The sequence below is a fragment of the Chiloscyllium plagiosum genome, unplaced genomic scaffold (genome assembly GCF_037043375.1).
Source record: "Chiloscyllium plagiosum isolate Xiang-an unplaced genomic scaffold, Cpla_swu_hap1 HiC_scaffold_9, whole genome shotgun sequence".
Lineage (NCBI taxonomy): Eukaryota > Metazoa > Chordata > Chondrichthyes > Orectolobiformes > Hemiscylliidae > Chiloscyllium > Chiloscyllium plagiosum.
Genome location: NW_028270147.1, coordinates 90685337 through 90702428, shown reverse-complemented (window position 1 = coordinate 90702428; position 17092 = coordinate 90685337). Strand labels below are relative to the sequence as shown.

Sequence of the window (17092 nt, the reverse complement as noted above, 5' to 3'; positions counted from 1 at the left end):
GCGGGATATAGATAAGTTGCAGAGCTGGGCAGAAAGGTGGCAAATGGAGTTCAATGTAGGTAAGTGTGAGGTGATTCACTTTGGTAAGAGTAACAAAAAGACGGGGTACTGGGCTAATGGTCGGATACTTGGTAGTGTGGATGAGCAGAGGGATCTTGGTGTCCATGTACACAGATCTCTGAAAGTTGCCACCCAGGTAAATAGTGCGGTGAAGAAGGCATATGGCGTACTGGCTTTTATTGGTAGAGAAATTGAGTTCCGGAGCCCTGAGGTCATGTTGCAGTTGTATAAGACTCTGGTGCGGCCACATCTGGAGTATTGTGTTCAATTTTGGTCGCCATACTATAGGAAGGATGTGGAGGCACTGGAACGGGTGCAGAGGAGGTTTACCAGGATGTTGCCTGGTATGGTAGGAAGATCGTATGAGGAAAGGCTGAGGCACTTGGGACTGTTTTTATTGGAGAAGGTTTAGGGGTGACTTGATAGAGGTGTACAAGATGATTAGGGGTTTAGATAGGGTTGACCATGAGAACTTTTTTCCACGTATGGAGTCAGCTATTACGAGGGGGCATACCTTTAAATTAAAGGGTGGTAGGTATAGGACAGATGTTAGGGGTAGATTCTTTACTCAGCGAGTCATGAGTTCATGGAATGCCCTGCCAGTAGCAGTGGTGGACTCTCCTTCTTTATGGGCATTTAAACAGGCATTGGATAGGCATATGGAGGATAGTGGGCTAGTGTAGGTTAGGTGGGCTTGGATCGGCGCAACATCGAGGGCCAAAGTGCCTGTACTGCGCTGTATTTTTCTATGTTCTATGTTTCCCCTGGTTTGTGAGTCGAGAAATAGGGGGCATAGTTTACAACTAAGACCGAGATGACATTATTTTTCCCTGAGAGTGATGAATCTTTGAAATTCTGTACCCAAGAAGTTCAGTCTTTGAGTACATTTGAAATAGAGGATTATAATTTTTTAATTATCAGTAGCATAACGGGCTGTGGAGATGGTATAGGTAAACGTCATTGAAATGTTCAATTAGCCAGGATTGTGTTGAATGGTGTGTTTTGAGAAGATGTGTAGCTCAAGTTGAGGTTCTTGATTTAAATTTGCTCGCTGCGCTGGAAGGTTCATTTTCAGACGTTTCGTCACCATACTGAGTAATGTCATCAGTGAGCCTCCAGTGAAGCACTGGTGGTATGGCCCGCTTTTTAGTTACACATAAATAAAAAGCAGACCATACCACCAGTGCTTCACTGGAGGCTCACTGATGATGTTATCTAGTATGGTGATGAAACATTTGAAACGAACTTTCCAGCTCAGCAAACAAACTTACGTCCATTGTGTTGAATGTTAGAGCAGGCTCAGTGGGTTGAGTTGAATCGCTTACTCCTTTTCCAATTTTCCTATCATGAACTCAAATGGTTGGAACAAATGTGTGTTGAAAAAGCTTGGAACACCTTATGCATTTCCTTGCCTTGATGGGTAGAACATTATTAGCAGATGTAATAATCAGGCTTGTATATAATATCTTGCAGTTTGGCACACTTTTGGATCAGAGGCTTGCAATTGTTCTCATGAGAAATGTAGCTGTATAAATCTGTGGTAAATTTACAAGGAATAAATCAGAACGAACTAATTGCTTTACAGTTAGATTTAATGCACAATCCTGATCATTTCCTACTATTACTGAGTTCTATCCAAAGGATAGCTGCTCAGCAATTTTCTGATTTACAAGGACTAGTTTTGGGTAAGAAACCAAGCAGTATGAAGTCTTTAATTTATTCAGTCAGCCATTTCAATGGGTTAATGTTAAACTTAACAAATTGTTTTGTTTACATATTTTCAGTTCAAACTAAAATATATCAAAGTACTTGCCAGTGTAAATAAATAAAGTGAAACTTGAGAGAAGACACGATAGAGTAGATAGCTGAAGGCATTATACTCCATAAAGAGTCAAACATAGCCATTATGAGAGTGGTGGACTAAGAGATTGTGGAACTGAGTGACAACAGTAAATGAGAAATGACTGCTGTGAAAGGAGCCCAACATTCAAATCTACTAATAATTTATGAACTACAGGCAAAACATACTCCTCATCCAAGGAGATACAAAATGTGGTGAAGTGGAGAGATTGAATTTGTTGCTCAATCTCATAAAAACTGAACATGCCTGGATGAAATATGTTTGGTAACATTGAGAATCTTGCGCAGTCAATTCTGTGGGCTGTATTTTCATGTACACATCCATAGAGCCCCGAGGGAAAGATCAAACAAACAGCCAATGGAAAAGTGTGTTAATAAAAGCAGTGTTTTGTTTCTACTCCCATTCACAATTACAGCACACTTTTATTTTTAAAGAGCTGGGGATTTATATAATTTCTGATCAAAGCATTTAACAGACCTTAGGTGTTCTTAAAAAGCATTTATGTCAACTCAGTTAGGGTTAAGTTCCCACACTACGTTAAATCTCTTGCAATGGCCAAACGCTTTGAACTCAGCAAAGAGTTCAAATGGGCCCTATTGAGTTTGTTTTTCCCTCCTGTCTGAATCACACTCGGTCAAAAATGGGCAGGACATTTTTATCCAGTTTCTACCCCACATCTTGAGCTCTGTAAAGTCACGATTGTTTCATGAAAATCCAGACCACATGTTTTTAAAGCAGAAGTATCATGGACAAATGTGAAATGAAACTTTATTTTCAGATTGTCCAGTGCTTAACTTTTTTTTCAACATTTGTATTTGTGACACTTTGAGTTCTGATTCAATATTCCCCTTGGGAATAGGATAACTTTTGAATAGGAACAAAGAACCAGGAGTTGGTAATTGAAATCTTGTGTGCACTGGAGTGTGAATAAATATTCTTTGCCATCGGAGGATAATGATGAAGGACAAAGTCAAAAGTCAAAGTCACCCCTCCCCTCCCCCCCCATTCAGGGTACTTGCAAGAGAAAGAGCAAGTAAGAATGATACATTTTCCAACAGGAAGAACAAATTGAGTTGAGCCACAGCTGCTTATCTCTTTGGAACCATTTGTGAAGCAGAATTTGTCAGGGACTTATACTGTATGGTTAATTTTGAGTCCACTCTATTTCATTTGAATTTGTCCAATTTAAAATTGATTGATAGAGACAAGAGGTCTTGTGATGGTTTATTTAAATTGCTTATAGGATCATGAAATGGCTACATCATAGAAGGAGGCCCTTTGGCTCATTGTGCCTGTGCCAGCTCGCAACATCAACTCAGTTAATCCAATTTCTCTGCCTTTTCTAGCAATTTTTGTGTCTTTTCATGAGCTTATCCAATTCCTTTCATGAAAGACACGATTAAGCCTGCATCCATCACAGACTTGAGCAGTGCTTTCCAGATCTTAACCATTTGCTGAGCAATGTCATTTTTCCACATGCTTTTTTTTTGTCAATCACCTTACGTCAGTGTGCTTTGGTTCTCAACTGTTTCACCTTTTATTGTCGAGATCACTCATTATTTTGAACACCTGTTCCAAACCTCTACTAAAACTTCACGTTTTGTCTTAAGTTCCTTGCTTTGTACTCTATGCCTCCTTTTATAATGTCTTTTCTAAATCTTCAGTGATTTGTCCACATGTAATCCACTCAGGACTGTACCCTTTAATCAACTTTATTTTTCTTTGTTTGCCTTACCAAAAGGTTTTTATTTGACATTTCTCTGAATTAAATTTTCACTGTCATTTGTCTGTCGATTCCAGCAGTCGATCTGAGCCTTGTTGGCAACTATCATTAAGCTCTTCCTTAATACTTGTAATATAAAAATAATAAAATTGTGGCCTGTTCATCCAAGTCAAGCCTGTGTGGGATCACTGTTGTCATTTCAACTAGATGCAGGAATTAAGAGACAGAAAAGTTACGAAAGAGTATATTTATAATAAAATTAACACTTTCTCTGAGACATATATTGAGAAGTTTAAATTTATAATTTTTTATGTGTAATTTCTGTGCCCCATATATTGAACATTGCATGGTGTCTGATTATATTTAAACCTTTAGTTTCAAATATATGGGCAGATTACTTTTGTTGATAGTCTCTAGTTAATTTGTATTGTTGTTTTCTTAAGGTAGTACGAGAATATTCTTGTTTGCTAACTTTATTTTTCCTTTATCACCAAGTTTATTTGCACTGTTTGCAAATATGTTTGTGTAGTCAGATATGGGATTATTGATTGTGATGACCCTGTTGGCGGACAGCAGACACTGGGCTCATCTTGGCACTTCTTATATGAGGCCACTATTTATGTTTGAGGCTTAATGGCTGGCGATCTCAGAACAACAGAATCCAATCCTGTGTTCACTTGATACCTACTTATGTGTTTTCAGACTTTTTTGGGGGAGGGGGGTTTGGAGAAACAGATGAATTCAGCAGAAGTTCAATTCCCTGTTTGATGTTCCATTTCACCAGTTGAGAGAGTAGATGTCAATTGCTGCACAATCAGTGATATTTCAATGGAGAACAATATAAGATAGGGATAAAAGCTGGATTGCTTCTGATCCATCTTGCTCAATTGTTAGATTCGCCTTGTAATCAATATGCCAGAATCTGTATAACAATACAATATTGGACATATGTCAGTGTGATTAGTTTCTTTTACGTTTACCTTGATGTGCTTTTAACTCCAATTTTGTCAGTTCCTCTATTATTGACTCAACTTGGTGCAAGCTTTCACAAGTGCCAGTTGTGTTCTAGTACCTTGCTCAGGTGGTAGTTATTTGTTTGGGAACTAAAATGTTGAGTGATGCCAGAATATTTGATTATTGACAAAGTCATAACCTGTCAGCCTCCTTATCCTGGAAACCAGTGCCCCAACTGAGGTGAAGTAGGGAGATAGGGGTAATGTCTCTGGACTTGTAATCCAGATGCTCAGGCTAATGTTCTGGGACCTGGGTTTGAATCCCACTATAGCAGCTGATGGAATTGAAATTCAGTTAATCAATCAATCTAGAAATAAGTGCCCATTCCAGTAATTGTCTCAATTGTCATAAAAGTTTGTCTGATTCATTCATGTCCTTTGAAGAAAAGGACATGAATGAATCCTTCATGACTCCAGACCAATGGTAATACATTTGTCTTTTGATTACCCTCTGCAAGAATCCAGCAAGCCACTCAATTCAAGAGCAATTAGGAATGGGCAATAAATGCTGGCCTTGTCCATGAAGCTCACATCCCATGAAAATAAATCATCTTAATAAGAAAAACATTGAGCACAGAACTAGGGATGAACCCAGAGTTTCCTGGTCTTTGTGACTTAGTTCTACATTGGAGAGTGGATTTATGAACTGGGTCACCCAGGATGAACAATTAGGTGTAGAAAACTTTGGCTTTTAATATTTGAAAATGTTTAAAGTTATACTTGAAACTAAGTATTCTACAGAGATTTGTTTACCATGCAAGCTGTGCATTCTCTCAAGTTGGACAGTTTTTCTAAACATCTTACTAAAATTACTATAGAAACATGAGAGGCAAATACTTACGATTAGATTCCCAACAGTGCGGAAACAGGCCATTTGGCCCAACAAGTCCACACCGACCCTCTGAAGAGTAACCCACCCAGACCATTTCCCTCTGACTGATGCACCTGATCTGCACATTGGAAACTGGAGCACCCGGAGAAAATCCATGAAGACACCAGGACAACGTGCAAACTCCACACAGACAGTCACCCGAGGCTGGAATCGAACCTGGGTCCCTGGTGCTGTGAAGTAACAGTGCTAACCACTGAGCCACCATGCGTGAGCATATGAGAGATGGTCTATGTGAGTGCATGGGTCTGTAGGAGTTTTTGTAGGACTTTGGGACAGGCAACAACGCAAAGTGGCTGAGCAGAGGCTGATAGCCAAGTTCAATGGCCTCAACCAGGACCTTGGGTTCATGTCGCACTATAGGGGTGACCCCACTACACTACACAACACACACACTCACAGACAGACACACTCTCCTACAGACCCATACACTCATGCAGACCCTCTCTCATACACAAGCTCTTTCTCATACATTCATGCATAGACTAACACACACACACCCTGTCACAAACTTCTACCTCTTTATAGTCACAGTCACTCACACCCACAAATTTATGGGGTGAATTTGTACTTGAAGAATTACGTTTTATTTTGCTAAAAAATTGTGATTAGATTAGATTCCCTACAGTATGGAAACAAGCCCTTCGGGTCCACCAGTCCACACCGACCCTCTGAAAAGTAACTCACCCAGACCCATTCCCCTACTCTATATTTACCCCTGGCTAATGCACCTAACACTATGGGCAATTTAGCATGGTCAGTTCACGTAACCTGCACATCTTTGGATTGTGGGAGGAAACCGGAGCACCTGGAGGAAATCCACACAGAAAGGTGGAGAATGTGCAAACTCCACACTGACATCACCCAAGGCTAGATCAAACCCAGGTCCCTGGTGCTGTGAGGCAGCAGTGCTAACCACTGAGCCACCGTGCCACTCAGAATCCATGTAAGATTCTGCAAATCCCTTTTTTAGATTAGAATCAGTTTGAACATTGGGGCACAGACAGCCTGACAGGGGGCACCTCACACCTTCAATGCATTATCTGGGCCAAGATGGCACCTATTGTTAAAGTTCACCTTGAGAATATAACTTAAAGAAAATTCAGGAATTTACACATGAAAGAACTGAAACCAACATGCCCATTCTAAAGGATCAGAGACTTAACAAACAATCCAGGTCATTTTCAAAATATAATTTCATTTACATCACACTACAAACTTGTGCTATAAATTCTGTGTCCTACAATCTTATACTGTAGTCCACAACCACCTGATGAAGGAGCAGCAGTCCAAAAGCTAGTGCTTCCAAATAAACCTGTTGGACTATAATCTGGTGTTGTGATTTTTAAATATGTTCTCTACAAGTTGTATGCAGTCATTTCAACAAAAGTACCATTGTCTCAAGTCATTGTTATTTCAACTTCTCTGGGCTTCCAGGTCAAAACTACGTAATCGTTGAGAGATTCCCTGGTCAGTTGTGTGATGAATCATGAGATTCACAAGAAGCCACAATTTTATCAAACTTGAGCTGATACTTCTTCTTGGAAGTTGTGACAATTTATCTTTGTGTGATACAAATATTATGCTGCCAAAAAGTGAAAGACTTGCATTTATACAGCACCTTCCATGTTCTCAGGATATCCCAAGGTGCTTTTACAGCCAATCAGCAATTTTTGAATTCCTTGTTGGAAGCTACTATTGAGTCAACACATTATTCAAAATACCTTTAATCAAGTGATCTCCTAATTCCATTATTTAAACTCTGAATTTCTACCACGACATTTATGGTACATACTTCAGTGTAAATAAATTACTGGATTATGAAGAGCAGACCACTTATCACCCCCCCCCCCCCCCCCCCACACACAACGCCAAACTGTATGGTGTACAAAACCATACTTAGAAAAAAAAACCTTCGAGTCAGGAGCAGTGCTTGAAATGCTGCACTTTAATTCTTTCTTTTGCTTTCAGTGGATGCCTATAAAGTTCTCTCTCAGCCCAGATGCCTTTTTCCCCGACTTCTAAGTGCAATGATTGGACCGGTTTATGAATCGACGGGATAAACTGTTGATTGTAAAATTTGAGGCATGTTCCATTTCCACCAGCCATCACACAACTCAGACCTATAACAGTGGCTTTAAATCTGTTTTACCTTCATGCCGTTCAACTGCACTTATTTTCTATGTACCTGGGTCAGTCCTGAAATTCTTCCTCAGGACTTGATTTGATGGTAGATGGGTAAATGGTTAACTTGTAATTCAATACTGCTACTGAAGCTACCTTAGCGTTAAGGTGGATCGCAAACATTGTGTTATTCACTTGTAGTCTACATAAGCTTCATTGCCTCTGGAAACATTGAAAGCATTTGCACTCTCACCCATGTGCTGTGGGTTTTACTCACATTTAAATTCCTAAAGAGTGAATTTCGACGTTTTTAAACTTTTCATTTCTTTTGAAAAGGAAGTTAGATTTTCCTGACGTGCAGATTTTATCTCCATTTATGTCGGGGAAATTTAGTCAGGAAGGAATTGGACACCTGGCTCGACCTTAAAAGATCGCGCTGATAGGCTCCAGATGAAAACTACCCGTTGCTAAGGAGGGGTCCTCAGCCGTAGTAATATTCGCATCTGGGAGATTAAAAAAATCGATATTTGTGTGAGCAAGCTTGAAGAACAGAGTTTAGCTCTGGAGAGGGGAGAAGAATAAATGATCTTGTGACCTTCATCCATATAGTCGAAACACTGGAACCTTTCATTTAAGAATCTGCTCATTTTCAGTTGAAAGTCTCGTTTGGGGGTGTAGAATTACCGAGCATGGATATCCTAGCGTGGTGCTTTGTTGCTGCTGAGTTGGAGGACAGGTACTTAAATCACGCCTTGCACAAATGTACGAGGCTTATCAGCATGAAGTGGATGGCCTGTATTTTTTCCAGTTCAGTTGTTGAGATTATATTGATCTGTAGCATTGCTTTGGATCTTGTCTATTTCATTTCACGTTCAGTGAATTTTCAACGGTGTCAACTATTGGCTTTGTTCACAGAAAGTAAAAAATAAGGTCTTGTCATGAGGCCAGAACAAAAAAAAACCAAAATAGCTGTAACAACTTACTTTCAGATAGTCAGGGGGTGTAATTCTCCTGAAGCTGAATACTTTGTGTTGAATAATTATTTTCAAATTTACAATAGGAGTATGCCAACAATTAAATGCAGTGTGCAGCAATTTACCGTATTTGTTTCAGAATTGTCAAAAATATTGGTTTGGTAGCGATTTTTGGGAATGGGAGAACCTCTTTAAAATTTACAGTAATCATTTTCACTGTGGTGAAGAGGCTTTTAAAGTACTGCTTTAACTTGGCATGAAGTTGTTTGACAGAATTAGCCTGTCTGAACAGTAAATGTGCTTAGGAATGTGCGCATCTGCAGGATATCAAATGTTTGCTGGAGGCACTTGGTCATGCAACTTAAATCTCTTTGAGAAGGTCAGACCTGAGTATTTTTAAAATTTAAAACTCTTCTTCTGTGATTGCTTTTTTCACTTCCTCCACCCAACCTCTACACAGTTCATAGAGTCATAGAGATGTACAGCACAGAAACAGACCCTTCGGTCCAACTTGTCCATGCCAACTTGTCTGTGTTATCCCAACCTAATCTAGTCCCACTTGCTAGCAATCGACCCATATCCCTCCAAACCCTTCCTATTCATATACCCATCCAGATGCCTTTTAAATGTTACAATTGTACCAGCGTCCACCACTTCCTCTGGCAGTTCATTCCATACACGCACCACCCTCTGTGTGAAAAGGTTGCCCCTTAGTTCTGTCTTATATCTTTCCCCTCTCACCCTAAACCTATGCCCTCTAGTTCTGGACTACCCGACCCCAGGGAAAAGACTTTGTCTGTTTATCCTACCCACACCAAGAGTGCAGAGACAGAATATTCCTGTTCGCGTGAAAGGAAAGGCTGGTAGGTGTAGGGAATGCTGGATGACTTGAGAAGTTGAGGGTTTGGTTAAGAAACAGAAGGAAGCATATTTCAGCTATAGACAGGATAGATCGAGTGAATCCTTAGAAGAGTATAAAAACAGTAGGAGTATACTTAAGAGGGAAATCAGGAGGGCAAAATGGGGACATGAGATAGCTTTGGCAAATAGAGTTAAGGAGAATTCCAAGGGTTTTTACAAATACATTAAGGACAAAAGGGTAACTAGGGAGAGAATAGGGCCCCTCAAAGGTCAGCAAGGCAGCCTATGTGTGGAGCTGCAGGAGATGGGGGAGATACTAAACGAGTATTTTGCATCAGTGTTTACGGTGGAGAAGGATATGGAAGATGGGGCACGTAGGAAAATAGATGGTGACATCTTGAAAAATGTCCATATTACAGATTAGATGGCTCAGGTGGCTGAGTGGATAGCACTGCTACCTCACAGCACCAGGGTCCCAGGTTTGATTCTCAGCCTTGGGTGACTGTCTGTATGGAGTTTGCACGATTTCCCCATGTCTGCGTGGGTTTCCTCCGGGTGCTCCGGTTTCCTCCAACAGTCCAAAGATGTGCGGGTCAGGTGAATTGGCCATACTAAGTTGCCCATAGTGCTAGGTGCATTAGTCAGAGGGAAATGGGTTACTCTTCGGAGGGTCGGTGTGGACGGTGTTGGGTTGAAGGGCCTGTTTCCACACTGTAGGGAATCTAATCTGAATTCCTGGAAGATCACTAGTGTTTCAGGGAAGGTCTTTGTTCTTGGGGTGGCTCAGTGTTAGCACTGCTGCCTCACAGCGCCAGGGACCCGGGTTCAATTCCAGCCTCGGGCGACTGTCTGTGTGGAGTTTGCACATTCTCCCTGTGTCTGCGTGGGTTTCCTTCGGGAAATATATCACAGTTTCTTTGTTCTCACTGGGTCAAAAACTTGGAACATCTTCAACCAGAAAATGCCATACTAATACATTTAGAACAAGGGTTCGACAGGTTTATGAAATCAGCTTCCCTCTACTATCACGAGGAGAATTAGAAACATACAATAATTGATGGTCATTCCATTCATGAATATCCCAGAAATAACTAAATAAAGAGATCTGACAACACTATTCAAACACGTCCCATGGTCTGTCGCTGGCTCACTCTTTCTCTCAATACTTGGGATCTGTCTATTTCCCATCTATCGCCTCAGTAGCAGCATGCTTCCACAACAACATTTCTTAAAGTCCTGTTGTGTCTGCTTGGCCTAGCCTCTTTTACTTTTAAAATGCCACAGTAATTTAACTGTCTCTACTAGTAACATAGCAAACAATCCATCTTCAGTTGTGGAACTTTTGAACAGATTCGCTCAGAGTCAGGATCAGGATCAGCTGGAAAACAGATTGTTTGAGCACAGTCCTTCAAATAAAACAAATCAGTGTTGAGAAAATAAGTTGATTAATCCCATTCCCTGATAACGCCATCAAAAACAGTGCATTGGGAAATCAGATATTAACTCGGGTATCAACTGCTCTTTGCCGTACCCAACTCCGCCAGAAACACTGATAACATTACACAGACAATTAAACCATGGATTAAATGATGAAAATCTTTTGGTGTGTCTGCACAAACAAGCAACACGGTTTGATAGTACATATTCAACTTAATCATTTCAAATTGCAATGATTAAAACATTTTCAACATTCAAGTGTATTTTGCTCAAAATACTACTTTCATCATGTATTCTATAGACAAGGCCTGAAGGAAGCAATCCATTTAACTAACACGGTTAACAAGTTCAATAACTGCCATCCCTCAATGTCAATTCTGCTCACAGTTTGATGCAGTCAGGAAATTCTCTTAAGTGTGTGTTGAACAAATATAAGCAAACAAACAAATAAAGCTGAGGATAAACTGGACATTAAAATTACAAATCACAACACCAGGTTATAGTCCAACAGGTGTATTTGGAAGTACTAGCTTTCAGGGATCTGCTCCTTCACTGATTAAGTAGTGGGGCAGGATCATAAGACACAGAATTTATAGCAAAAGATCACAGTGTCTTACAATTAAAATAACAAATTGGGCAAACCTAGATTGCTCTTAAGTCTTTCATCCTTAAGAATGGGTGGTAGGTTTCAGTTCTTGAACTGAAATCTGCAACCCATTCTAAAGGATGAAAGACTTAACCTCAATCTAGGTTTGTTCAATATATCATTTTAATTACATGACACTGTGACTTTTTGCTATAAATTCTGTGTCATACGATCCTGCCCCAATAGTTACCTTGAGAATACATATAGGGTATGAGCGGGTATGGAAAGAGTTAAGTTTTGAGTTTTTGTGAAACAAAAGGTTCAGCTAGCAGGATTCGGATCAGATAAGAACTTGGAGTAAACAGTGAGATGCTGAAGGCAAGGGTAGTGGGTTAACAAGATGGAAAAACATTCATTATGTAAAGCCATTTAACAAGATGAAGAAGAATTCAGTTGTAAAGCCAGTTAACAAGGTGAAAAGTATTCATTACGTGAAGCCAGTTAAGGTTAAGAACATTTGTTGTGTAACAGCAGATGGCTTAATCTTTTCTATTGACACTTGCTGATTGTAACAGTCGCCCAATCAATATGAATGTTGCTTGATCTGGATTGCTGCTCCCTGTAAGTCACTCAATAATTCATTAAGAATAAGCTGTTCGAGAGAAGACCGAGAACTTGTGTCTCTGTGCACAAGGGCGATTGTTCTCTCTCCCTCCAAGGCCCGGAATAAAGATGATGGAGGAAAACTATACTGTGTCTCTGAGCGTTTTGCTTCGACTGAGGCGGGAACGGGATGACAACCTGATGAAGGAGCAGTGCTCTGAAAGCTGGTATTTCCAAATAAACCTGTTGAACTATAAACTGGTGTTGTGAGATTTTTAACTTTGTCCACTCCAGTCCAACACCAAAAGCTCCACGTCATAATAAAATTATAGATTAACTTGTACTGTCAACTGATACATGTCATTCCCCTTGAGAGGATACATCAAATCTTGGTCCACTTGGTTGGGAGCAAAAGGAAGGAGGCTTCTGACCATATTTTGGAAGTGCAGTCTGATCCAAAGTCAGATTGATTAAGCAACAAAATTGATTAACCTTGTTGATGCATTTTCTTTTGCTTCTTCGCTATCCACTACACCACCAATTTTGGTGTCAACTGCAAACTCTCTAACTGTACCTCTTATGCTCACATCCACATCATTTTTTAATACAGTGGACTCAGCACCAATCCTTGGAGCACTCCACTGGTCACAGGCCTCCAGTCTGAAAAACAACCCTCTACCACCACCCTCTGTCTTCTACCTTTGAGCTAGTTCTGTATCCAAATGGTTAGTTCTCCCTGCGTTCCATGAGATCTAACCTTGCCAACTAGTCTCCCATAAAAAAACCTTGTTGAATGCCTTACTGACATCCATATAGATCATATACACCACTCTGCCCTCATCAATCCTCTTTGTTACTTCTTCAAAAAACTCAATTAAGTTCATGAGACATGATTTCCCACGAATAAAGCCATGTTGACTATCACTATTCAGCCTTTGCCTTTCCAAATATGTGTAAATCCTGTGCCTCAGGATTCCCTCCAACAACTTGCCCACCACTGATGTCAGGTTCACCGGTCTATTGTTCCCTGGTTTGTCCTTACCACCATTCTTAAATAGTGGGACCACGTTAGAAAACCTCCAGTCTTCCGGCACCTCACCAGTGACTATTTGTAGATACAAATATCTCAGTAAGAGGCCCAGCAATCACTTCCGTAGCTTCCCACAGAGTTCTAGGGTACACCTGATCAGGCTATGGGGATTTACTTACCTTTATGTGTTCAAGACACCCAGAACTTCCTCCTCTGTAGATTAGATTCCCTACATTTTTATTTAAGATTAGATTCCCTACAGTGTGGAAACAGACCCTTCAGCCCAACTAGTCCACACCGACCCTCTGATGAGTAACCCACCCAGACCCATTCCCCCTAACTAATGCACCTAACTCCATGGGCAATTTAGCATGACCAATTTACCTAGCCTGCACATCTTTGGACTGTGGGAGGAAACAGAGCACCTGGAGGAAACCTGCGCAAACACTGGGGGAATGTGCAAACTCCACACAGACAGTCGCCCGAGGTTGGAATCGAACCTGTGTCCCTGGCTCTGAGAGACAGTAGTGCTAACCACTGAGCCACTGTGCTGCCTACGGTTTGGAGGGCAAGGAGGTTAATTGCATCATAATTCCCAGTTTTTGACTGGCTTTTGTCCTAATCCCCAGGATGGTTTCTGGTCAATAGTGACTCCCTGAATGTTGATTCACATACAGCTTTTATTACACCTTGAATTTATTGAGTTGTTTCACAGTTAATTAATTATTTTTCATAGTCTAGTCACGATGATTGTATATCATCCGTCTGCTGCAATTTATTAGTTGCAATTTGAGTAATGAATATTTGAAGGAGCCAACTAGTTTTCTTGAATTGTGTTAGAACATGTTCTCAAATCACTCATGCTTGTAAACATATTAAATTTTGAGCTGCAAAGCAATCTTTTCTTGCCTCTCAGTAATATATCAGTTCTGCACCAGACGATAAATGCATCGTATTATGATGTTTGATCCTGTTAATTCCACCAGATTCCTTGGGAGTCAGAGCTTTATATGCAATTTATTAAAGCTATTTATTTCTCCCTTTTTAACAATTATTTTCTTACCTACGTTGAAGACTTGTTTATTGCTTTTTGAGGTTACCCTGAACTGGACCGCAGGACCGTTCAGATGCCATTTGCCTGCAGTAGAGAAACAAATCTCTATGTCTGGTAGTGTGAAGCTCCCTCTAGTGGTTGGGAATTGATGGAGAGTGTCTTGTTTTTGTTTTCTTTTTATATCGAACAGGATCCCTAGAGTGTGGAAACAGGCCCTTCAGCCCAACAAGTCCACACCGACCCTCCGAAGACCAGCCTACCCAGACCCATTCCCCTACCTCATTATCCTGTATTTACCCCTGACCAGTGGGCAATTTAGCATGACCAGTTCACCTAACCTGCACATTTTGGAGTTTGGGAGGAAACCGGAGAACTCAGGGGAAGCCCATGCAGACAGGGGGAGAATGTGCAAACACCCCACAGACAGTCACCTGAGCCTGGAATCGAGCCCAGGTCCCTAGCATTGTGAGAGCATTGCTAACCACTGAGCTACTGTGCCGAACCACAAACAACATACCGCTTAGTGCATTATTTTCTAGTAATCTCACAATTATGTATTCCGTGTAATTCTAGCAAGTAGCCACAGTAATTAGTCAGTGAGTGGACATGATGTTGCTTTTGGGGAAAAGCTTTGCTACTCCCATGCCAAAAATGTTAGTTAACAAAATGTGGAGTAGGAATAATTTATTTCATGAGGCTAATTTTCTCCCTTCCTCTTGTGAATATAATGCCCATGCGGAATATTTTGTTTGTTTTTGTTAATTTTTACATTGAGTAACTAACCTTCACTTAATGTGGTATATAGTAATCTGTGTTGTGGGCTTTGGCCCAAAGAGAAAGCCTTTGATTGTTTTTGGCTGCTACCTGTTTTAGCCAAGATGATAAGAATTAACTGAATTAAGATGCTGTTGGTGCTGGAAATAGTCAGCACGTCAGGCAGCACCTGTGAGGAGAGAAGCAGAGTTGAAGATTGATGGCCTTTCTTTTTAAAGATTTAACAGCATTTCCACAAGTACGCAGGTGTGAAAAGATGTTCAAATGTAGGAGATTAAAATATGGTGAAAAAAAAACAAAAAGCACATTGGATTGCGGGAGTGATGAAATGTGAAAAAGTGGTGCAAGGCATAAGAAGCGACACTGAAGTTGAACAATTAAAGAAATAACATCTCTGGGTCTGAAAGAGCTGTAAATGGTTTCAATAAATGTTAGTATGTATATGCACACAATAACATTTCCCAATGAAATCTTGTAGGTCTTCCTTTCTTTGACTGTTGGTGACTATGCTTCCAGTTACCTTAGCCTCAAACTCAATAATTTCCTTCTTAAACTGCTGTACCTTCCTACCTCTCTTTTTTCCTCTCTCACTTGCACTCTGTCTCTTCCCCCCTCCTTTAAGCTATTCTTAAAAAAACCTACCTCTTGAACCAAGCTTTTTTCCTTATCTATCTTTGTCTCCAAATATGGGTCTGCATCAAATATTATTTTATAAAGCTCACGTGAAGCGTTTGGAATGTTTCATAATACGAAAGGTGTTATATGAAAAACCATTATTTTTCTCCCTTTATAAGATTAGCATGAAGGCAGCAATCACATTACATTCTTGATCATCCCGGAATTTGACATCGGTTGTGCAGGAGAAAGATAAGGCCACTCTTTTTCTGAAGTTTACCGGATTATTTGAAGACAATTCGCACAGGATGTTAAAATAATAGGGGTTAACCCTGACAAACAGCAATGTTCTTGAACATCAATGCTTTAATATAGTATAATGGTGAAAGTCCATATTTGCAGGAATTTTGTTAATAGGTGGTTAGTAAATGGGACTACTCTATTTCAGCAGATTATTTCAACACTCAAGCCTTCAAGTTTATTGCAAGTAAATTGTCTTTTAGAAATTCCATTACTACCACTTTATGTCCCTACTTTGCACCTGTGGCTCAGTGAGTAATGGTTATTTTTGAATTGCACAGTTATAAGTTCACTTCACACACCAGCATCTTGGCCACCAAATCCAGCCAATGACTTCAATGCAGGACTAAGAGAGTGGAGATGTTGAAAATTCCATAACATTTATTTAAAGAAGAGCAGTTGACATCCCCTCGGGCCCTGACCATTATTTATCCTTTATCCAGCACCACGAAAACAGGTTATGTGGTCACTATCACAGTGCTGGTTGTGGAGACTTGCTCTGTGCAAATTGGCTACTATTTTTCTTACATGACAGAAGTACATAATTGCCTGTAAAGAGCCTTGGGATATTCAACATCAGGAAAATCATTATATAAACAGCTTTTTAAATTTTCCCTTCGTTTTTCAATTAGTTCGCATTTAACTATGATGTTAGTGTTTGCGTTTATTAGTGGATGGCAATCATAGTGATTTTTCTCAAACTGGAGTCATCTGTAATTGTAGGTGGCTCATTTGTTAGAATTGTGGTTAGCATAGCTGCCTCACAGCGCCAGGGACCTGGGCTCGATTCCAGCCTTGGGCAATTGCCTGTTGAAGTTTCCACATTCTCCTTGTATCTGCGTGAGTTTCCTCCAGGTGCTTTGGTTTCTTCCCACAGTCCAAAGATTTGCAGGTTAGGTAGATTGGCAGTGCTAAATTGTCCCGCAGTATCCAGGAATGTGCAGGCTAGGTAGATCAGCTTTGGGAAATTTAGGGTTACAGGGAAAGGGTAAGGAGGGTTGGTGGGGACTCAACAGGCTTTTTCCCCACTGTAGCGATTCTATGAATATTTTGTATGTTATAGCATTTTTCTCATCTGTAGATGATAATTTCTGAATTAGGTCAATTTCCTGCCAGGGTAGTCCCTGACACATGACTGCACGATCCAGTAATATCACTTTGCTGAATCCATGATGGGGTGTATTTTAG

At 40.3% G+C, this 17092-nt stretch overlaps 1 protein-coding gene across 11 annotated transcripts in view; it reads left to right on the top strand.

Annotated features, from left to right (window-relative positions):
- rasal2 (RAS protein activator like 2) overlaps positions 1–17092 on the top strand; it is a 393387-nt gene that overhangs the window by 268842 nt on the left and 107453 nt on the right. The window lies entirely within an intron of this gene.